Genomic DNA, 22,373 nt, shown 5'->3' with positions numbered 1-22,373 from the left:
CATGTCTGGATTCCTTTGCCTGTATTTCTCTTCAAATGTCTTTGGTGCCACTCTGTTTGTATTGGTTAGTTTTGCTTTCTCCTTTACATAAATATTACACCATATTAAATCTCTTTTTCTTTCCCATGTCCATGTTTCTTCTTCAGATGTCCCCTGATCTTCCTGCTTCTCCTTACTTTGGGGACTATCTCTATCATGCTGTGATTTAACTTGTGTTAGACCTTCTACACCAAATCCTTTACTTCGCAGGCAGTCCATAACTTCAACTTCGATTTTTTTAACTTCTATTTTACTAATCTTCTTTTCTACATTCCCTCTTTGTGATATTATGTTTTTATTGCGAAATTTTTCATATCTGGATGCCTTTGCCTGTATTCCTCTTCGAATATCTTTGGGGCTGCCTTCTTTGTATTGATTAATCTGGTTTTCTCTTTTGCATAAATATCGCACCATATCAAATCTCTCTTTCTTTCCCATGTCCATATATATATATATATATATATATATATATATATATATATATATTTTTTACTTTTCAAAAATCTCTAGGTTTTGTTGTTTATATTTTCACACTTACTCAGATGCTTCTTTTTCCAAACAGATCAAAGTTTCTTATCTATATACTGTTTTTCACAAATCTGTTGTATTAATGAATACAAGTTGTTATTTGATGCTTCTGACAGTTTTTCTTGTGGAAGTATTTTTTTCCTCCAATTTCTTTCTTAGTCGTTTTGTATATCTTGTGTCTGGAAATTCTGGGCTTTTTGCATAATAGTAATAATACATAATTTCTTTCTTATCCTCAATAGTCCACTCTATCGTCTTTATGGCTGTTCTTTGGCCTATCAGTTTTTGTGATTTTTGTCTACAATGGGGGGGGGGTGCTATCCTTCCCCTGGGACAGGCCCCATTATAGGAATGTTTCTGTGTTTTGAGGATTCTACACTGTCATCTTTTCCAGTCCTGGCACCACTATGCCTGTCAGGATCGGACACTTTTTTATCCTGGGTCTTGTGCACCCAGATCTCTTTTTTAGTTTCTGACCTACTTCTTTCAGTGATATATGCTATATAAATACAGTCTATGTATCAGTGTTGTCTTTGTGGTTCAATATAGATGAATCCATTTACAATGAGGGTGCAAACATAGCTAAAGAATTCCTTGTGGTTGTGCTTGGCCTGGGAGGCCACATTTACCTCAGATTTGGCTTTGTCAGACTTTGTGTCCTCTGAGTTTTTTGTTTAGTTTGATGAGAGTGCTTTTATGTTGTTGGGTGCTGCACATCCTACTTTTTGCCATGATTTTCTTCCTTCTGTTACACAGCCTGTTAATGCTGTGATTCCACCAAGGTGGCTTGTTTCTTGAGCCAGTTCTCTACTTCTTCCTGGTGGTACAGCTGACTCTATGAAGCTATTTACATTCTTGTATAGAGTTTCTGTAAACAGTTCTCCATAGGCAGCAGTGCTCTCAGGGTTTATGGGGGCTTGAAATTTTGCCAGGTTATCACTTAATACCAGGAAGTTAGTCTTAGAGTAGTTCCTGAATATTCCAGGGTTAGCTGGGGGTCCAGGTTTTATTTTTACTTCAAAGGAGACCATTTTGTGGTCTGACCTTACCAGGGAAGACATTGCATTAGGGTTGTGTAGCACTCTCCCATATTAGTGAGGACCAGATCCAGTATGGTTGCACACCTGGTTGGTGTATGGACAATCTGCTCCAGGAAATTTGTGTTTACAAAATCCAGGACCCACTGTGGGTGAACATTTGGTGTTGTACTTGATTCCCAGTTGTGGGCTTTATGTCAGGATGAAACATAAGTATACGAGAAAATAGAATTTGCTAACTTTACTAGAAGTAACAAAGATAGTAACAGAGATCAACAATTGGAACTGGGATCTTTAGAAAAGGGTAGGAGCAAATTACACAGGAAAATGGGAAATGTGGGATCAATACATGCAGAGGAGGAACAAGGTTTAAAAGAAGGCAGGATCCGAATGAGCTATTTAATAGCTGACTAACTGTGTCTGGATATGTTAAAATTGATGTATAGTGTTTGCAGATACAGTTGTGTTGGCACGATCTGTAATGTATAATGTGTGCAACTAAGATTGTATTACTATGGTATATTTTCTTTTATATAAATGTAACATTGCCTATGCCATATGTGGTAATTTAATAAAGATGTTTCTTGAGTAAAAAAAAAGAAAAAAATAGAATATATGAATTTTTTTGTTTGTTTTCTGAGATGCTGATTTCCTGTTTGCTGATTTTTACCTTGTTAAGTTTATTTCTATAGCGGAGTCTAAACCTGTTTTTATTGCAAGCATGCATATTTTCAATGTGGCTAGATGAAGAAGATAGATGATGTAAAAGGAGCAGGTGTGTCTACTGTGTGCAGAGAGGAAGAGGACTAAATTATTAACAACATCTTAAGTAGTCTTGGTCCTGCACATGCTCATCACAAGGTTAAGACTTTGTGTTTACCATATTATACTCTCTAAATACTCTCCTTAAACAGAATACTCTCAGACTCTCACTGAAATGACAAAACAATTTTTATACACAGCTGCTGTGTGTACAATCCACTAAGTTGCACATTGGCTTCCCCTTTAGGAAGTTCCACCTGTGTAAAATCTTAGAATGTATAAATGTAACTACTGTTTGTGTATAAATGTAAATAGAAATGTAACTACTCTGTGTTTACTGGAACTTAATATAATGTGATATAAGCAAATGGAGCTTTTCTGCCAGGCCTCTGCTGAAAATGGTTATTACCAGTTGGACTTTCCTGGTAAACAAAAATAAATCAATAAATAAATAAATTATAATTGTCTGTCTAATTGTCTATGTTTTTTTTATCGACCCCTTTGTCTGTCTATTTATTTATTTTATTCTTTATTTACTGGATATCTATGTATTTATCTGTCTAGCTGTATATCCTTCCTTCCATTCATGCTTTATTTATTGGATGTCTATCTGTTTTATTATTTGTTTAATGGGTTAGCATAGGTAGACAAGTGCCATTTATAGGGATTCACATGAAAGAAAACTCAACAGATAGTTTAAATAATAGCAGACAGAGAAAGAGAGAGAGAGAGAGAGAGAGCTTAATGTAATTGTGATATTGAGATTATAAACCACTGTGTACAATTTCATTAACCTGTATACTAACATTAGATTCATATGGAATTGCAAAAATTGGAATTTCTTGTTAACCGGGTTAGAAAGTGGCAGGTGAACATTATATAAGTGATAATATAAATGGAGTTCATTCTAAAGAAAGCAGATAAACACGTTGCTTAGCTCAGACTTGGGTTCTGGGAGCAGCTTATATTAAATTTATAAAATAACCATAAAGAAAAGAATCACTTTTTGCGGATTATATAAAATGCTACTTCTGGGTCAGTACATAAGTTTCTGTGGAAATGACAAAAGGGAAGTTGACAAAAATAAATGGTCAAATTGAATTTAGATTCACAGGAGGAAGTAACAAAAGAGTATACTAAAAATAGTGTGCTACATTTAAGAGAATGTACACAATGGCCACCAAAAGAATAGGATTTATGGTATCTGTGTCCCAAGATCTGAAGGAGAATGTCAATGTGAGATGACAGCAGGGAGACCATTGGGAATAATAAGATATGTAAACATGTTGCACTTCTGTATAGAGAAAACAACACATAAAACAATGTACATAGCTGTAGGTTCAAGTCTTGCCAGAGGCAAAAACAGAATGCAGGCAACATCATGGAAAATATTTATTTTCCTAAATAAGCTTTTGTATAGTGATATTAACATCATGCTTTACGATGCAGACATTTGTCTATTTCAAGTTTTGAACTGCATTATTGAAATGCCCTCATGGTGATGAACTCTCTTGAATTTGGCATACAAATGTTGAAAAAAATGCCTTAGCATAGAGTGAATGATGATGATTAGGTAGAAGTAGGCTGCTTCAGTCTCCCACACCTGTAAACCTACTCAGTGACAGGTGAAGCATACCTGAACATCTATGGTGTAGTAATTGTTCATCTGAGATCACGCAAATAAATACTCAGTGCACCTCATCTGAGATCAGTCAAAGAAAGAGTCAGTGCAGTTCTGAATTATTTTAAGAACAGAAAATAAAATGTTGCTTAAAATAATATAGAAAAGATGATTATGATAATACTAGGTACTCAAAAGCAGGTGAGTTCACCACGTGAGGATTCATGTTTTTTGACTGAAATCCTTGTAAGACCATACATTACAGCTTACATGTGAAAATAGAGTGCACCTGTTCAACTTAATTTCATGAAAAATGACATAAACAATTTCAGTTGTCCTGTTGGAATAACACTTGCCTGGTGACAGAAACTCTTTTAGCAAAAAATATAAACTAACATAAGTGCTGAGTTTGAGAATACATTTTCAAGGAAAACTCTCACAGGGAATATTAAATTAATAACCAGTTATAGAGTAAAAACTGGGTATTTCATATTTAGTATTCTAGTTTTTATAAATTAAATAAAACAGTGAAAAATCTGCATATGCTGGATTATATTTTCTTCCACTAAGGCACTTTTCACATAGCTGTATCTCACAACTAATAACCTATCAAAGCTGTCATGAAGTTGTGCGAGAAAATAAACAATTTCATCAACATTTATTTTATGTATATGTGTTTTTTTATTTTGAGTATTTGGTTTCCATAGTGCAATTTGCAGTGTGAATAAAAGTGCATATAAGCACACATGTGCACGCACACACACAGTCATCATTTGTATACTACCACAAATACTCACAAAAGCAGTCACACACACACACACACACACACACATATATAAGATATATATATATATATATATATATATATATATATATACACACACTCACAAAGATATGCACATCGCATACTCTATCTTTCTGGTCAAATAATAGTTGTAAACAAGCAAGAGCACTCACACACACTCACTCAGATGTATTTTACCTACCATGTTATAGTGATATACAAGCACACACAACCACACGCACAAAATTGTTTAGTGTTCTACATTTCATTTTTTATGTTCTTGAGTCAGGTACGCACCCAGGCCTGACGCAATTCGATGGCGACCTCAAAAGAAAGAAAGAGCAATGATCTGTTACAGTTAGCGTTATCTCTGAATATCCTGCATATGGTTCTGGAGTCCATTTGAGTTAAAACTGTTTAACTGTATATTAGAATTTCATTAACAAGCACCATATTTCCCTATTTTACCTAAAACAACCAGCCTAAATCTCACCCATCCTGACTTCAGTGTCATCTGCGAATCCCTCCACCCCATAGACAGCAAGCATTTGCAAGATAAGAACAGATGAATACCATCAAATATGTATTATAATGAAAGATGGAAAACCATCATTTTGGTGTATGCTGTTACTTATAACTTTCTTTCAGTGCCTCAACATCTTTAAATTGTATTCTAAAACATTTCTGAGTTATGCGGCTAAGATTAAAATGGCAGAGTACGAATTCTGTGGTAATAGAGTTTTAAGGAGAGGCCTGACTGAAAATTACAGAGCAGAATGTTTGACAGCTGCCTTACATTGCAGGCAATTCACTTCAGAAATGGTTATATCAAAGCAATTGAGTGAGATGTTTTCAACAGCTTGAAGGCAGAAACAAAATGAAGGGATGTCTGATTCTTGTTTCATGTATATTACTGCAGTTTCGCTTTTGCTGTTGGGCTGAATTGAGCCTTTACAATTAATATCACAGTATGTCCTTATATAGTGTGACCAGCATAATTAATGATTGTACCACGGTGATATGCCAGTGATGGTGTTACCTTGCATCACCTGTAATTAAAGCTATGAATAAAGAGTGCAGTAAACACAGATTCAACAGGGGGGGGGGGTTACAGAAATGTGAAACTTCCCATGTACTGTTTTTGTTCGAGACAGATATGATTCATCAGATAGGAAATTGTGCCTGTTGTAAATGGAGAAGTGTGTAAGTCAATCTACATTGCATCAGTCAAAGACATATGTGATTCATAGTAGAGTGGAGCCTGTAAAACATTACATTGTGAGCAGAGTAAAATGTTTAGTAGGTATCGGTGCTTATTACTTCAGTTTCACTAGATTCAGCATTTCAGGGAAGTAAACTTCTTTCCCACTGATGAAAGGACATAATAACTCACCCTACTCGGTCAGCTCTTTTCTCATAAGTCTCAAAGCAAAACTGGCATAGGATGGGTAAACCTGGACTACTGCTTTGAAGCTGTAACTTCTAGAAAATGTCTTATTCCTTGGTTTGGTGGTACCTATGTAAAAAAACATGCAAAACCTAAGCAATGTATCATCATATTGACTGGTTTCTTTATAGTCTTTATGTTGAATTGTTGAAAGAGGCACAACAAAAATATAAATATTATTGTAATGATAAATTTATGGAAGAAATAATTAAATACGAATATAGCTAGTAGGTTAGATCACTGGGTTGATAAAAAAAATTGGTCTAAGTCTTTATACAGTAAACAATGTACTGGATGCGATCTCCTTGCATTTTCTTTTTTGTCATATTAAGGAGATGTTTTGCTTGGTGAATGTGAAACAGAATTATCTGTGTAAAGATATCCCTACTCTTTCTGATGAGTGTTGCGGGACTGTTATCATCTGTGGATGCTACCACCAGCTGAGGCAGATAGGACCTTATTTTAATTCCTCACCAATGGGCTGTTCCTCGGTGGTGCAATAACCTCCCAATGCTATATTGCATCTCAGTACTGGATTACGGATAGAACCACCATATGTGAGGATAGAACCTTCAGCCTTCTGACCTTCCCAGGATTCAAAATTGAGTATGAAACCTTTTGAATCACTGATACTTCTTTCCTGCTCTGTTTTCATCGGTTACATTATTCTCAGTTTATGTTTTACTGTGGCCTAAGAACAGGACTTCGCAGTTGTTGGGATTGAATCCCAGATGCCACTTTTCTACCCAATTGGTTAACTTTTTTTTATATTCCACTGCTCTATCTTTATGTCATTATCAAAAGGATGAACCTGTTCTCTGTCTTTTATATATACCTGATACAAACACACTGGAACTCTGCTGATCTTCTTCTTCTGGCTTTTCCTGGTTAGGGGTCGCCACAGCACATCACCTGTCCACTCATGATTGGCAGTGGAGTTTTACGGTGTCAAGTTGCCAGCCCGGCGCCCAACTTTCCACAGAAGGCACACACACACACACACACACACACACACACTCACATACCTAGGGCCAAGTTTGCGTGTCCAATCCACCTACAGTATGTCTTTGGAATGTGGGAGGAAACCGGAGCACCCGGAGGAAACCCATACAACCACAGGGAGGACATGTAGACTCCACACAGAAGGCACCCCAGCCGAGGATCGAACCGGATAACTTCTTGCTGTGAGGCAGGAATGCTAACCGCTGCACCACCACGACATACTTGCCTGTACTGTTTTTAAAAGATAAGGCAATAATCAGGCTAATTCAAGTATTTAACATACAGCATAAATTATGCAATGCTGATAAACTAAATATAGGCGCTTTCCTTATTCTTGATATCATCTATCCCAACACAACCCTCTATGCCCTGTCTTTGTTCCATGCAGTAATACAGCCGCTTGTCCTCTATCCTACCATCTCACATTTCCTAGCAGCTGATTGTGTGAGACTGTGTAAGGGGCCTGCAGATGTTCACAGAGACCACATCTACTAGTAGTCCCATATAAAGTGCTGTAGAAAGTCAGGCATAATCCTGGATCAGATTTAACTGATAGTTTTTTCTGGTCTTCAACCTGTGCTGGTTGTACCTGAGGAATTGTTGTCCTGGAGAACAGCAGCTAGGTGTTCCCTCTGAGCTGTCTTTACAGGTTTTTTCTCTCCATCCTTTAAATAGGGTACGAAAGCTGCTGTCTTGATGCCCTTCTGCACTGACCAGTGGACTGTTGAGGATCTCCTTCATGGGACCCACCACCACTGTAACATACTCCTGAAGACTTCTGGAGACAGAGCAACTGGTCTCTGTGCTTCATCACATTTAAGGGCTGCCATATCCCAACTCTTACATACCATCCCTGTACATTTGTTTAAAAACTGCGGTATGATGTTTGTCAGATATTTAACAGTAAGAATGCCTAACAAGTATGTTACTATTTATACAAGGAATGAGACAAAGCCTAATGAACTGTTTTCATAATAGAGTGAAATAGTTAATCACTAATGGTAAAGCTTTCTTATCTGAATAATCACAATTGTTTATGCATTCAATTAAATTCTGTTTATTATAAATAAGTAAATAAGAAAGAGGGTCTCTTTACAGCAACAAAATAGGGAGGGGCAAAGCCATTTGACACAGTCGTAGAAAGAAGTTGTGAAGAATGTTTCCAAATATACAAAGGCCAAGCCAATAACAGCAGGGGACGACCTTATATTTGATGCCCCTGTTGTGACGCTTGCTACTCCACTTTCCTCTCTCTCTTTTATGTCATTTCTTAGCAGCTTCTATCCACATATCTGCTGGCTCCATCCTCTCTTTCTATAATACCATCATTGTCAAGTCCTCCCTCCTGTAGTACTGTTCACCATCTCTCTACCTCGTCTCTGTGTACTAAAGTCTAATATTGCCCAGCCATGACTACAGAAACATAACGTCCTAACCCCGCTCATTGCATTACTGGTCTCCTCCTCAGCTAAGATAGATCTGGTCTGCAATGCACAGTTTTTATTGTTTCATCATCACTACCATATATATATATATATATATATATATATATATATATATATATATATATATATATTTTTTTTTTTTTTTTTGCATTTATCTAAGATTGCACTAGTACCTGCTTATCATTTCTTTGTTTTAAGAGATGGTTTCAAAGTTGGATTGTTTCAATATACTTCAAATTCATGTTTATCATTATTGAATGTCATGGCACACTTTCTAAGTCATTTTGTAGGTCTTTGTTTTCCTAATGCCTTATACTATGTGCTATATCACATGCTGGGATAGGTGTGATGCATAGCTCGCATAAAATATCAGGCATTTACATCTAATCAGCCCTCCATGAGTAGAGAAAGATGTAATGGTTTTGTTGTTTGGAGTAGCTTAGTCCAGTAGTACCTTGATATCAGACATATGTACCTCATCAGCCTTCTGTGAGTAGAGAAGGATGTAACAATTTTGTTGTCTGGGTGTTGTTTACTCCAGCTTACTGCAAATAATTGTTCCACTAAGTTTGCTTGCTATATTATCTTTCTACTCCTGTGAGATGTATCCCTGTCTGTGAATATACTGAATGTTGAGACTTCTTTGGTTTAGGTAAAGTAACTATGAGTTACTAATTAAAGCCTTATAGTTGTTCTACTATGTCTATTGTTACCAACTTCTATAACCCCTTCTCTGTTTTCTTTCTGAGGTAGTAATGTACTATTCTGTCAAGTAAGGCTTTATAATTGTGTGTATATATTTATATATATACTAGCTGTACCCGCCACGCGTTGCTGTGGCTGTCTGGTTAAATGGAAAAGAAAGAAAAGAGAAAGCACACGTTTCTAATATATTTAATTTCACAATGCTTGTGGGTATACAATATTTTTTGTTGTTCCATTGTCTATGCAGATATAGAGATTGTCTCGTTTGCTGACTCTAGAACACGCAACATATAATTGTCCATGTGAGAAGCAATCTGTGTGTAGATCTAAACCGCACAATTCTAAAGATTGGCCCTGAGCTTTGTTGATGGTGATTGCAAATGCCAATCGAATTGGGAATTGCAATATCTTAAATTGAAATGGCATATCCGTTGGAATCATAGGAATATGAGGAATGAGGACATCTTCACCTTTGAAAGGTCCTGTCAAGATTGTTGTTTCTATGACGTTGCTCATTTTTTTTTACTGCAAGCCGTGTGCCGTTGCAAAGCTTTGGCTGGTTGATATTTTACAACATGATAATTGGCACGCCGATTTTCAATTGCAGTATGTGTGGTGGCATCCCTGGCAGATCGAGTGAATTCAAAAATTCTGTTGGATAATTAACCGCTTCATCTGCTTCCACAACAGTGTTGACGGACTTGTATGTGACTGCCTCGCTTTGAATGTTAGACTGAATAATATTGTTAAGTTCGTAGACGTCTTTGTTCTTGGCCACAAGAATAGCTCGTTCAGTCAGCCAATCGTGATTCTTATAATTGGTTTGAATATTGGGAAATACTTTTTCAACCAGTTCTTCTTTTGACGTCATTAAATTGCAGAAGTTATGAGGCAATGAAATTCCCGGCACCTTTCCGTTCCCAATTTCCAGCAATTGATGTGAGAATATCTCAGCTGATCAATTGTTTTGCAGCTGGACATGCATATTTGTAGTTAATTTTAACATCTTTATGTGTCGCCACAAAGTAGAGTATTTCAAGCATTTATTTCATCTGCTGGTGTCGATCGAGGAGAACGAAGCAGATCTGAAGCTGCAGAACGCGATCGCCATGCTCACAACCGTGCATCCTCAAGTCTGGCTGCGCATCGCTCTGCTGCTTTCTCGGCATGTATTTGAGCCATTCTTTGTCTGTTTCACTCATTTGCTGATGCCCATTCTTCCTCAGTTTGATTTGCAATTACTCGTCGCACTGCTTCCACTCCGCGAGTACGACGACCTACGTTTGATCTTCTGCGAGGCATTATTTGGATGAACTAAAGCAGATCGATTGCACTGAAAAAGAAGTAAGAAAGTTATAACAAAAACATATAAAATTGCATATTTGTATACAAATATATAGAATCCATAGTAGGTATATAAAAACACGCGTGTATTCGAATGCAACGTGTGACATCTATATAATAGTAGGTATATAAAAACACACGCGTATTCCAATGCAACATTGTGTGAAAATTTCAAAGCAATCTGTGAAGAACTTTCGGAGATTTAAGATTTTGAACAAATGAACATTTACATTTTATTTATATATATATATATATATATATATATATATATATATATATATATATATATTTTTTTTTTTTTTTTTTTTATGTAGTTGAACTTGATCATTTCGTTTAGCTTTCCATTGACTTCCAAGTTGCTACAATAAACAGTTTGCCAAGCCTGTTTCTGTTCTTATTCCTTGTTGCTCAGTATGTCTATCACTGTTCATCTTTTAGTTGTACACAAACTTGAGAAATTTGTCCCAGATCATTCAAGAGCATTAACGTGGATTCTGGCATTCTATTGTTCTCTATGGTTTGCACCTTGAAACAGACAATTTTTTGCCATTTGCCTTTTTGTAGCTTGGGGTGCAACTGTAATCCACTGTAAACATCACATGTAATATTGTTAGCAGATGCCCCTGATTCTATCAGCATCTTTACATCCAGGTACAGTATTTCACTTTTACCTTTGGCCTTGCATTATCATCATTCACAGTCATAATCTGCACACAGATATGTTCCTCTTTCACATTGCATGCATTCCTGAACTCCTTTTTAATTTTGTCTGATATAGTTTCAATGTGTGACTTTCTTTTGAGTTTGCTTATATCAATTTCCCTGCCATACGCCTCATCTCTGTCACGTGGCTTGTTATATTTATTGTTACTTGTTCATGCACACCTTAGCAAGTGATTTCAAGGACTTAGCCTGTGTTTCCCTTCACTGGGGCTTATATCTTTTAGATGTTATTGTCCACTATAGTGTCTGCATTATTTAGTTCTGCTTTCGGTTCTATGTAGTCCTTGTGTGGGTGTTGTCCCTCATATTGTTTACATAATGTAATTATGTTTTCTGTCCTGTCTAAAGATTCTATTCACTTTAATTGATTCATTATCTTATATCTATTTTCTGTTTTCATTCTTGTAGACTTCTTTATCTGTGGTAGTGGTGTTGCGGTAGCGTTGTCGCCTCACAGTAAGACGTTGTCCTGTTCGATTCTCAGCTAAAGCGTCTTCTGTGTGGAGACATGCATGAATAGGTGTACCTTCGTTGAAGGTTGTGCGTCAGGGCTGGCAACTCGGCATGTAAAAATCTACTGCCAATCATTAGTGGACCGGAGTTCCACTGTGGCGACCCCTAACCGGGAAAAGCCGAAAGTCACAACAACAACAACATTCTTGCAGACTTCTTTCATAATGTCTGATTTGCTAATGACACTTGTTTCACATCTCTGAGTCTTCTTGGCTTAATTCTTTGACATTTCAGGCGACCTTGTAATATCCTGTGTTTTCTTTCTTGTCGTATCAGGCTCTGATAATGCCTTATCTTTACTCTTCAGGCTCTAATTCGAACTTTCACCTTACTCTTTCTTGACTGCATGTATACATAACATTTGTTTTATCACTTTAAGTCAGAAAATTCCCAATTTCTTGCAACAGATCTTAATTGAGTGTGGTATATGTGTGTGGCCTTGTTCTCTTCTTGTACATTGATGTTTAAAAGGGGCTGCATTACTTTACATGGCCATCCTTCATTGTGTCTTCTGAATTTCATAACTTCAGATATGGGCATTAGTGCTGATGATTAATGCTATGAGCTCTTAAAAACTGCTTCCTGTGGTCCATGTTGTTTTTTTCTTCACCTTCCATTTAACTTCTGTCTTTCCTTTCCTCATTACATCCGAGTGACGTCTCCAGGTGCATCTGCAGTTAACTTCTACTGACTCCTCTAGGTGTCAAATGTTGCTTGTTCATATTTAAATCAATAATTCCAAAACCATGCTATGTACAATGTTGTAAAAGTTTCATCTTAAAGCTTACACAGTGGCAAACTCAACTGCATTAATATTTGACCTCTGTCTACTGCAGGTAAATAGATATTAATAGTTGTTTTTATGATATTGACTTATTTTGATACAATTTTCACATTTTTATAAATATCGCAACAACCAAGTAATACAAACAGAACTTCCTAGCCTCATATGAAACCTCTCAGCTAGATGAATAAAATGCTGCTGACAGTATGTGTGCAATTTGAGTGGTTGCTGAGGAAATGTAAGTTGTTTACAAAATATTACAAATGTAAGTTACTGAGTTCACTGTTATTTATAAAATTCAGTTTAAGATCTAGAATCCAAAGAATACTACCACTATAAATATAGTTTGTACTTCATCATAGCCACTATGGTTCCAGAGATATGAACATTTGTTTTAAATGTGAGGACATAATTTGATTCTGTCAAAAGGCTTAGGTTCCACCCATTGGAAGTTACAGAGCAAACTTCCTGAGCTGTACTGAAGTGAATGAGTTGCTTTGGTGCAATGGAGAAGTTGTGCTAGGCTCTCAGTGATCTCATAGACTTCATGCCTAATAAAAGCCTATGAACCTGTAAACCTGTTTCCAGTAAACATTATCCTTTGCCTTCTGCAAAAATAGTAAATTCAGTCTTTCATTATTTGGTTACTGAGGTAGTGCATAACAATTACATTTGGCTATCTATGACTTCCACGTGTCACGGTGTTATATGCACTGCAATAACTGTCCAGCTCTATCAGGCTTGTATTTCTAAAGGCATTTTTATTTTATTTTATTCATTTATGTCTTTTACTGATGCTGAATGCCTTAGTTTTACTTTGTTTCATATCAAATATACCAACTACTCCTTTAGTCAAGTGTCATTGCACATGTTTTCTTTAAATTTATTTATTTATGTATTTATTTATTTTACATTTGTTGACCAGGTTTGTCCGACTAAGCTAAGTAGTACATTTTCAGCAGAGGCCTGAGGATAAAAGCTCTACATGTTCTACAGATTATAATTTACAAAAATAAGTAAACAATCAGCAACTGGTTTACAGAAAATATCCAACGCAACATATACATGAAAAACAAGGATTTACTACAGTAAACTAATCGTTATGTCTGTCATATTTAGAATCCTACATCATTCAGAAGGATTAACAATAGTTTTGTTACCAGAAGTAAAATCTTACATTATGCAGGTAAGAATTATGTAATGTGCTTAGGCTAGAGAAGTTAAAGTGAGACAAGATCTAGAGAGTTAGAGAAAGTTACATAGGTTGGGAGCAGATAGAGGTGTGCAGTTAGGGTTGATAAGCTGTTTAAGGGGGGTGGGTACAGAGGCAGATCCAGCAGCTTAACAAACATTCTTTAGTGGCTAGCTTGAATTGACTAAGTTGCTTAAGTGACCTAATCTCTAGTGGGAGTTTGTTCCATGCCTTGGAAGGATTATAGCTATAGAGAATACATAGGTTCATAGGTAGGTACTAGGTTATCGGCCCAAGGGCCTAAGTAAGCCTAGCCAACAAGGTTCCCTGGCTTATGCCACCCAAGAAAGTTAATTTCCTGTGCCCCTGTCAAGCAGAGCCACAGAAGTGATCCCCGGCGTGTATTTCCTATTTCCCATCCACTCATCAAAATTTTTCTTGAGTGCTAATTAGGAACTTTGCTTGACATAGATGGGTAGCTTGTTCCAGAGTATAAGAGGTCTCACGGACAGGAATCAATCCCTCCAGTATGTCCTGTTTATTGTGGTGACAAGGTTTATGTCCCTAGAGCATGTAGCTCAGAGGGATTGGGATTTCTTTAGGTGTAGCATGTCTAACAGCTCTGGGTTTAATATAGCTTTATATGTTAGGCAGAGATCTCCTCGGAATAGGCGATATGCTATACAGTAAAGCTGGAGTTTTTTGAGACAGTCAGTGTAGGGCATCTGTTTGAGCCCAGTAATCCTCTTTGTGAGGGACTTCTGTGGCCATTCCAGCAGCTGCAGATGTCTTGTGAGGTACATTCCAAAAGGGGCATTGTACTCTATAATGGGTCTAATGAGTGCCGAGTAGAGGGGAACAATGACCTCTTTTTTCCTGGATGAGAACCCTTTTGTGATGAGGTGTGCCATGTGAAAGGATTTCCTGACTACTGTGGCAATGTGATTATCAAAGGAGAGACTACTGTCCACCTGGATCCCAAGGTCTCATCACACATTTGGCATTAAGTAGACTGCTGTTTATGTGGTAGTTCATGGGTACAGAGTTTTTACCAAAGGGGATGACAATGCACTTTTTGGCACTGAACTTGAAGCCATGCCTCTGACACCAGGCATCTATCTCAGTGAGTCCATTCTGTAGAATGTCCACATTATTTGGGGACTTGAATATGGCTCCTAGTTTGCAGGCATCTGCGAACTTCGTTAGCCAGAGGCCTTCTGTGTTAGACTGTACTTCAGAGAAGTAGATACCAAACAGGAGCGGTCCCAGGACTGAACCCTGTGGTACTCCACTTGTCACTGGTTTGAAGTCAGATTTGGAGTCTGCAACTTTTACAGTGTGGGTTCTTGAATGTCAGTGAGCCAGTTGGCAAACCATCTTGTGATGTAGGGATTTATACCTAGTTTAGTGAGTTTAGCTATAATTTCAGAATGGGGGATGGTGTTGAAAGCCTTGGCAAGGTCAAGATAGGCTGTGTGAACCACCTTACCCTCATCTATGGCTGTGGTGACCGCCTCAAAGAAGTCAATCAGATTCAGAAGGCATGATCTGCCTTTCACAAACCTGAACTGAGTGGGGTCCAGAGTTTGGAACTTACCAATGTCTTTGTTTATGAGTTCCATGATGATATGTTCCATGGCCTTGCAGACCAGGCTCATCAGGCTAATAGGGCGATAGTTCCCAGGGTCAGTGGTGGCTCCCCCTTTGCGGAGTGGAATACCTGTTGCTGTGCTCCATTGAACATGGTTCTTGGGTGGGGAGCCAGTTTGTTCTAAAGTTCATGTAAAATGCAGCCTGGGATGTTGTTCAGTCCTATGGATGCTGTGTTTTTAGTTTTAGAGAGTGCAGCTTTTACCTGCCTAGATGCGATTGCAGGGACTCTGCATTCTTCCTGTATAGATATGGTCCCTTTAGGGGGTGAGAGGGGGGTAAAGTTAGTACTGAACCTATCTGCCAGGATGTTGGCAATATCAGTTGGTTCTGTATATTTTGTGTCATTGTGCTATAACTCAGAGCAGATCTGAGTGTTGCCATTGAGATTCTTGACATAGGTATAGAATGCTTTGTGGTTGTCTTTAGAATCAGTGGCAATTTTGTTTTCATAACTAGCTTTGGAGGATCTTATAAGGGATCTCAGCTTCTTACTGAGGATGACCAGGGAGCTCCTCCACTGATGGGATTTAACTCTCTTTTGCAGCAGTTTCTTGCTTTTGTTGTAGAGTTTGTTTATGGCAGGGGACCACCAGATTGGCTTCCTTTTTTTGGAGGATAGCATCTTGGTTCTGTTTGGGCTAACATGATCCATGCACTTGTGTAAGTGCTTATAGACTGCATTTGTGTAGGATGCTGCAGTCGTAACTGTATTGTCCACCTGCATGGGTGTCATGAAGTTTGCCCCTTCTGTCTTAAGAAGCATGAAGTTGGCTTTGGAGAAATTTTTTATCATGGTTTCCTTAATGGTGGGTGGGGCGGGATGCAGATATTTAGGGTAATTAGCTTATGGTCAGATCTGACCAACGAGGGGTTGACTTCAAGTGTGGGACACCGGTCACTCATGTTGGTAATGACTAGGTCTAGGATATCATTGCCTCTGGGGGGCCGTGTGGATAAGTTGATCCAGGGCATTGGAATTTATGAATTCCAGAAAGTGTTGAGCTAAGGAGTTGGTATATGAGTAGTTTTCCCAGTTAATGGTGGGGTAGTTGAAATCGCCCATTATGAGGGTGTTTGGTTGAACCCTAATATTTTCCAGTATATTAAGAAAAGAGGAATGTGAATCCTGGGGCATGGTGGGGAATCTGTAGCAAGCTACAATTTGGATTGCAGTTTTGCCCAGAGTTAGTTGCACTTGGATAACCTCGGATGCATTATGCTGCGCAACTAGCCTGGAGGTGTGGATATCCTTAATGAATATGGACACATCTCCACCTTTGGTGTTCTGGTCCAGGTTAGATGGCCAAAAAATGTGGTATGCGTTATAGCCTGGTAATGCAGGGGTGCTCTCTAGAGCCTTGAACCAGGTCTCAGTCACTGCACAGATATCAATATTTTCCATTTTAAGGAGTGCCTTGAGTGAGTGCATTTTCAGATTTAGACTTCTAGCATTGAGTAGCATTACCCTCAGTTTTTGCTTGCCTGTTCCTGTTACAGTGGTGAATTTTTCATTTGCACCTTGCCTAAAAAAGGCACTATAGGGCGGTAGGACCCTTAGCCAGTATCCAGAATCCCAGGGGCGGCAGGTACAAGCCATCTATGGCAAAGCATTGTGGTCTGTCAACCAAGTCGTCCCAGGCAGACAGATACTGGATCCCCTTAGAATGATACCAGAAGCTTAGCCAGTTGTTGAAGTTAATCATTTTGTCCTTGTACTGCGGTGTCATTCTGGGTGATGGCAGGATGCTACTCAGGGCTAGGGTCATACCTGCCTGGGCTACAAGATCAGAGAGCTCTTCCATGTCTCTTTTCATGTAGTCCAGGGAGGTACATCTCAGGTCATTCACACCAACATGGACAATAACAGAGTCATATTTGTACTTGTGGAGTGACCTGAGTGGGTGGGTTATGTGGCGGATCCTGGCACCCAACAGGCAACTGACGGTAACCTTCTTCTTGTTTAGCCTGGTGAGTGGGACATCAGTGTGCCTGACTATAAAGTCCCTATGACTAGTGTGTTGGGCACATTGTTTTGCCTTATGGGCTGTGGTTTATTGGCACACTGAGTCTGTGGGCTATGCATCATTTGGGTTGTGTTAGGGGGGTGGAGGTTGCTTGTGTTTCTGCTTTGGAGGTCTCTGTTGCTTGAGCAGATTATTATTTAGAGCCTCTGTGAATGTTTTTGTGTTTCTATGTGTGGATTTTGGTGGTGTAGGTTTAGTGGGACTATGTGATGAGTATGGTGTGGTGCAAGTGTTTACCTTCTCCTCTTGACTGTCAAGTTTAGTCTTGGTTGGAGAAAGCTTTAACTCCAGTTTGGCTAGATAAGTGCATCTCTCACAGGTTGTGTTGTTGGATGGTAGGAGGAGAGGGTTGTCTGTGTACTTGAGACAATTGCTACATTGCCCCAATATGCCAAGATTCATCAGCTAGACAGGAGATAACACTGGGAGCTGACCCTTGGACATGCCTGAATAAAAACTACTTTCCTCTAGACAAGTGAGGAAAGTGAGTATAAGAGCTGTTTTTCTCTAAGTAAGTGAGGAAAGTATAAGTACAAAAACTGTTTTCCTCTAGGTAAAGAGGAAGGTTGAGTGCTATAGTAATTTGTAGCTTATTTAGTGCTAATAACAAGTGCTGAGCATGAATAAGCATATTTAAGTGCTAAAACTAAGAATCTGTACCTGGATCTTGTGGTAGATAGGCTACCTAGTGCTTACCACTCCCACTGATAAGCTAGAATGCTTCCCTCCAATACAAAAAAGCTTGGGGGGCTCAGAAGCTTACAAACAGTCCTGGATACAACAAATCTATATCTGGACTAAACTAGTTACAGGAAAGGTGGCATCCTTTCTTAGTTTTAGGTTTGTGGATTGGTAGCAGATCTAGGTTAGAGTTCCGGGGGATCTAGATGAATACTGGGAGATGACAGATGCTAGGGCAGGACAGTAAGAAGGCTGATAAAGGATCGAGTGGATGATCTGGAGTTGAGAGAGAAGAACCTGGTGAGGTAGTTCAAGCCAGTTAAGGTGCTTGAGTGAGAGACAGTGATGTGAGTGTAAGTCTTATGTGCCACAAATTTGGCTATCTTATTGTAGATATATTCAAATTTGGCAAGGAGTGTGGAGTTGAGGCAAGTAATCTGAGATCCATAAAATAGACTGGGTAGGAGGTAGGCATAAGCGAGAGTCATTTTAGCTTCATTGGTGAGAAACTATTTGTTGTGGTAGAGGAGCCCTAGTTTCTGATGAGTTTTATTGATACAGTTGTTAACATGTAGATCGAATTAAAATTGATCGATGATCAATAAACTGTAAAGTTACATTGCTGTGTACTTTTTGCTCATGTCCTGTAGCTCTGTCTAGAAAAAAACATGTACTTTCTACTTTTTAAACAACAAAGTCAACATTGTTTGTGCTTTTCTATAAAAGTTAGTAAAGCAGTTTTACTCATCACCACTGCTGGATTTTAACTAGGTGAGAACAAATCCGTAATAGTGTAGAACAGTGTGACCTTTATCAATACATTTAGGGAGAGCTGATTTTAAACAGGGGCCCAGGAAGATATTGACTGAACTTTCAGTACCTCCGTATATCTGGTAGTTTGAAAATCCAACTACAGGGTAAGATGATGGCAAAAAAGCTGAAAGGATAAAATAAAGGTAAAGCTCAAGAAAGTCATTTAACAAGCAAAATAGTCCCCATGGTTCAATAATGCATACACTAAGTGTACACCATTCTGAATGAATAGACAACACAGGCATAACTCACACCTTCTTCCTGCTAATTTTAGTTTTCCTATTGACTTTCTTGCAGTTTTAAATATCAACAGGGATTCATAAACGTCACCACAAAGTGTAGACTACATGTACACGTAGTGTAATCTTTCTGATTGACTACAAAGCACAACAAATGTGGTAGGGATGTTCTTGAATATGTATCATGTACACTTAGTGTAGGCATTAATGAATACAGCCCAGTATGATACAGAGGCCCTTGACCTTGTAAATAAAGGTATCCATGAAAGAAAAATAGGCAGTAGAGTTAAGTTCATTAGATCTGAAGTAGCAGGATAGTGATTATCATAGGACTATGTGGTGACAAATCTAGGGATCAGATGGAAAAGAAAGCAGCACATGATAATACTTTATATCTTATTATTGGGATTGGTACTTCATATCTTGTTCACTGGGATTTGGTTCTGCACAGTTTTAGGTATTTAATACAGTAAAAGCAGTTGACAGATGAACCAGAAACCTCGTAGTTATCCCTGGGAAAATGAAGGAGTTTTATTAGAGCTTTGCTACTCCTTGATGATCCAAAGGGTATCCGTATAGTGTATACTATAGGCATCCTTTAATATAGAATGTTTTCCTTTACAATTTACTGTAACTCCATGGTGGAGCTTTGTTAGAATCATAATCAGGCTGACCTCAACATTGTTCCACCAAATCAGGAGACACAGTCTGCTTTGTGCATGTTTAGTTCAGTGTACCTAACACAGTACTAGGTTTAGGCAGCCAAGGCACCCACCTAAAAACATGGATTTCTTATAGCAGGTAACATAAATCAGCTTGCTGACTGTACCCAGTACAGTACTAGGATTAGGCAGCCAAGGCACCCACCTAGAAACATGGATTTCTTGTAGCAGGCAACATAAATCAGCTTGCTGAATGTACCCAGTACAGTACTACGTTTAGGCAGCCAAGGCACCCACCTAGAAACATGGATTTCTTATAGCAGGTAACATAAATCAGCTTGCTGACTGTACCCAGTACAGTACTAGGATTAGGCAGCCAAGGCACCCACCTAGAAACATGGATTTCTTATAGCAGGCAACATAAATCAGCTTGCTGACTGTACCCAGTACAGTACTACGTTTAGGCAGCCAAGGCACCCACCTAGAAACATGGATTTCTTACAGCAGGTAACATAAATCAGCTTGTTGACTGTACCCGATATACTACTGGTGGTGAGAAGCTGAGGCACATACTCAGTAACATGTGATACCATGAATTAGCATGTGGGTGTACCTGGCATAATACCTGGGCTGGACATCTGAAGTGTCTATCGAGAAATATGGATTTCTGATAACAAGTAATACAAATCTGCCTGCATTGTGTTCTCAGCATATTAGTGGGGATGGGCAGTCTGTTTTGTTTGTTTTTCTGTGTGTTGGTTCAGCTGTCTGCAGAATTGGCATACATGTCTTCCTTGTATTTGTACACAGAGTTCTCATTTTTAAATATTTTAGTTTCTGAAGAAGGCTGCTTCATGGCTCACTAATGTAGTTTTTTTGTGAAAATAAAATGACCTTACCTTGTTCTTGATCTATAAAGTCCAGCATGTGTATATACACATCACGATACATCTGCTAACCTTTTTCCTTAATTTAAAGAGTCTGTTCTCTTTAGCCAGGAAAGGAACCTAAGAGCATGCTTCACTTTTATTGCCAAAACAGTGATATAAGACATTTGCCTCTAATTCTAATTAACAATTTCACTTGGAGGAAATCCCACTTTGTTCCTGACACTGCCAACTCAGAATATTCAATTAACACAAAATGGAACAGGTCTTGCTGACTAGAATTAATTATAGTAAAACTTAACACCTGTGGTGTCACAAAATAACTTGTCAGATTAAAATTTTCCCCATGTGTCAAGCTGTTATCTTCTTTGGATTTTTTTATCCTCTTTTCTCAGTACTTAAATTTACTTATCACATTAAGAACCTAACAGCTCCTGATGATGTTGGAACACTAATAAATATATTTGTATTTAAAGCAGACATGCTCTCTAACTTGCTGCTTTAACTGTTGTACTTTAAGTAAAATTTCATATCAGTAGCATGTTGATTGAGAGATAGAGAGCTGATTGTAATCATGAAAGAAACAGTAAATGGGTAAAATTACACCAGCATTACAGGTTTTTGCAAGAATTATTGACATGGTCCAAACTGCATATGGCCTTATCACTGAGAAATTCTGAAAAAGGTCAGCTCCCTGCTGTGGAACAACTGTGCAGTTTGGCTGTTGCTGTGACACATAACTGTGTACCAAATAGTCAATTGATGTACACTGCATATGCAGATGAGTTTAGGTACACAGCATGAATAACAGCTCTAGCATGATTTAGAGACAGCTGTAATAAGTTCCAAAGCAGCCTATAGAAGCTGTGCTCCATTGCATCATAGTTACAGAGGTACAGTAGCAGATGGGAGTCTGCTCTGCTGTTGGAGTAACATAGCCTGGGATCCGTCAGACAATCCATTAACAAACTCACATGTATGAATTTAATTCCTCAGTCTTGCTACAAGTATAAGGCCATCATTGCTGTTGTAGTACAGCAACGCCATAGATGTTCCCAGTGAATATGCTATTTATTCACATAGGCAAAAAAACAAAACAAAACACCAACGTAGTTTGTTCAGGCCCATGAGAAATCAGGATGAGGATGGGATGACAGCCATAGTATCTGCACTTGTTTAGCCTATTGGGCATCTTACAGATGGGGAATCGTAGTATCTATGTTTGATTAGCCCCATGGGGTGGAGGAGGTGATGACAGCTATAGTATCTGCGTTTGATTAGAACCATGGGCATCTTACAGATTGGGAGCCATAGTATCTGTGTTTGATTAGCCTCATGAGGTGGAGAAGGTGATGACAGCCATATTACCTGCATTTGATTAGCTCCATGGGCATCTTACAGATAGGGAGTCATAGTATCTGCATTTGACTAGCCCCATGGGGTGGAGGAGGTGATGATAGCCATAGTATCTGCATTTGATTAGCCCCA

This window comes from Protopterus annectens, chromosome 6.part0, assembly GCF_019279795.1.
Source record: "Protopterus annectens isolate FY-2018-M chromosome 6.part0, PAN1.0, whole genome shotgun sequence".
Taxonomy (NCBI): domain Eukaryota; kingdom Metazoa; phylum Chordata; order Ceratodontiformes; family Protopteridae; genus Protopterus; species Protopterus annectens.
The sequence above is the reverse complement of the archived record's forward strand: the minus strand, read 5'-3'. Positions refer to the sequence as shown.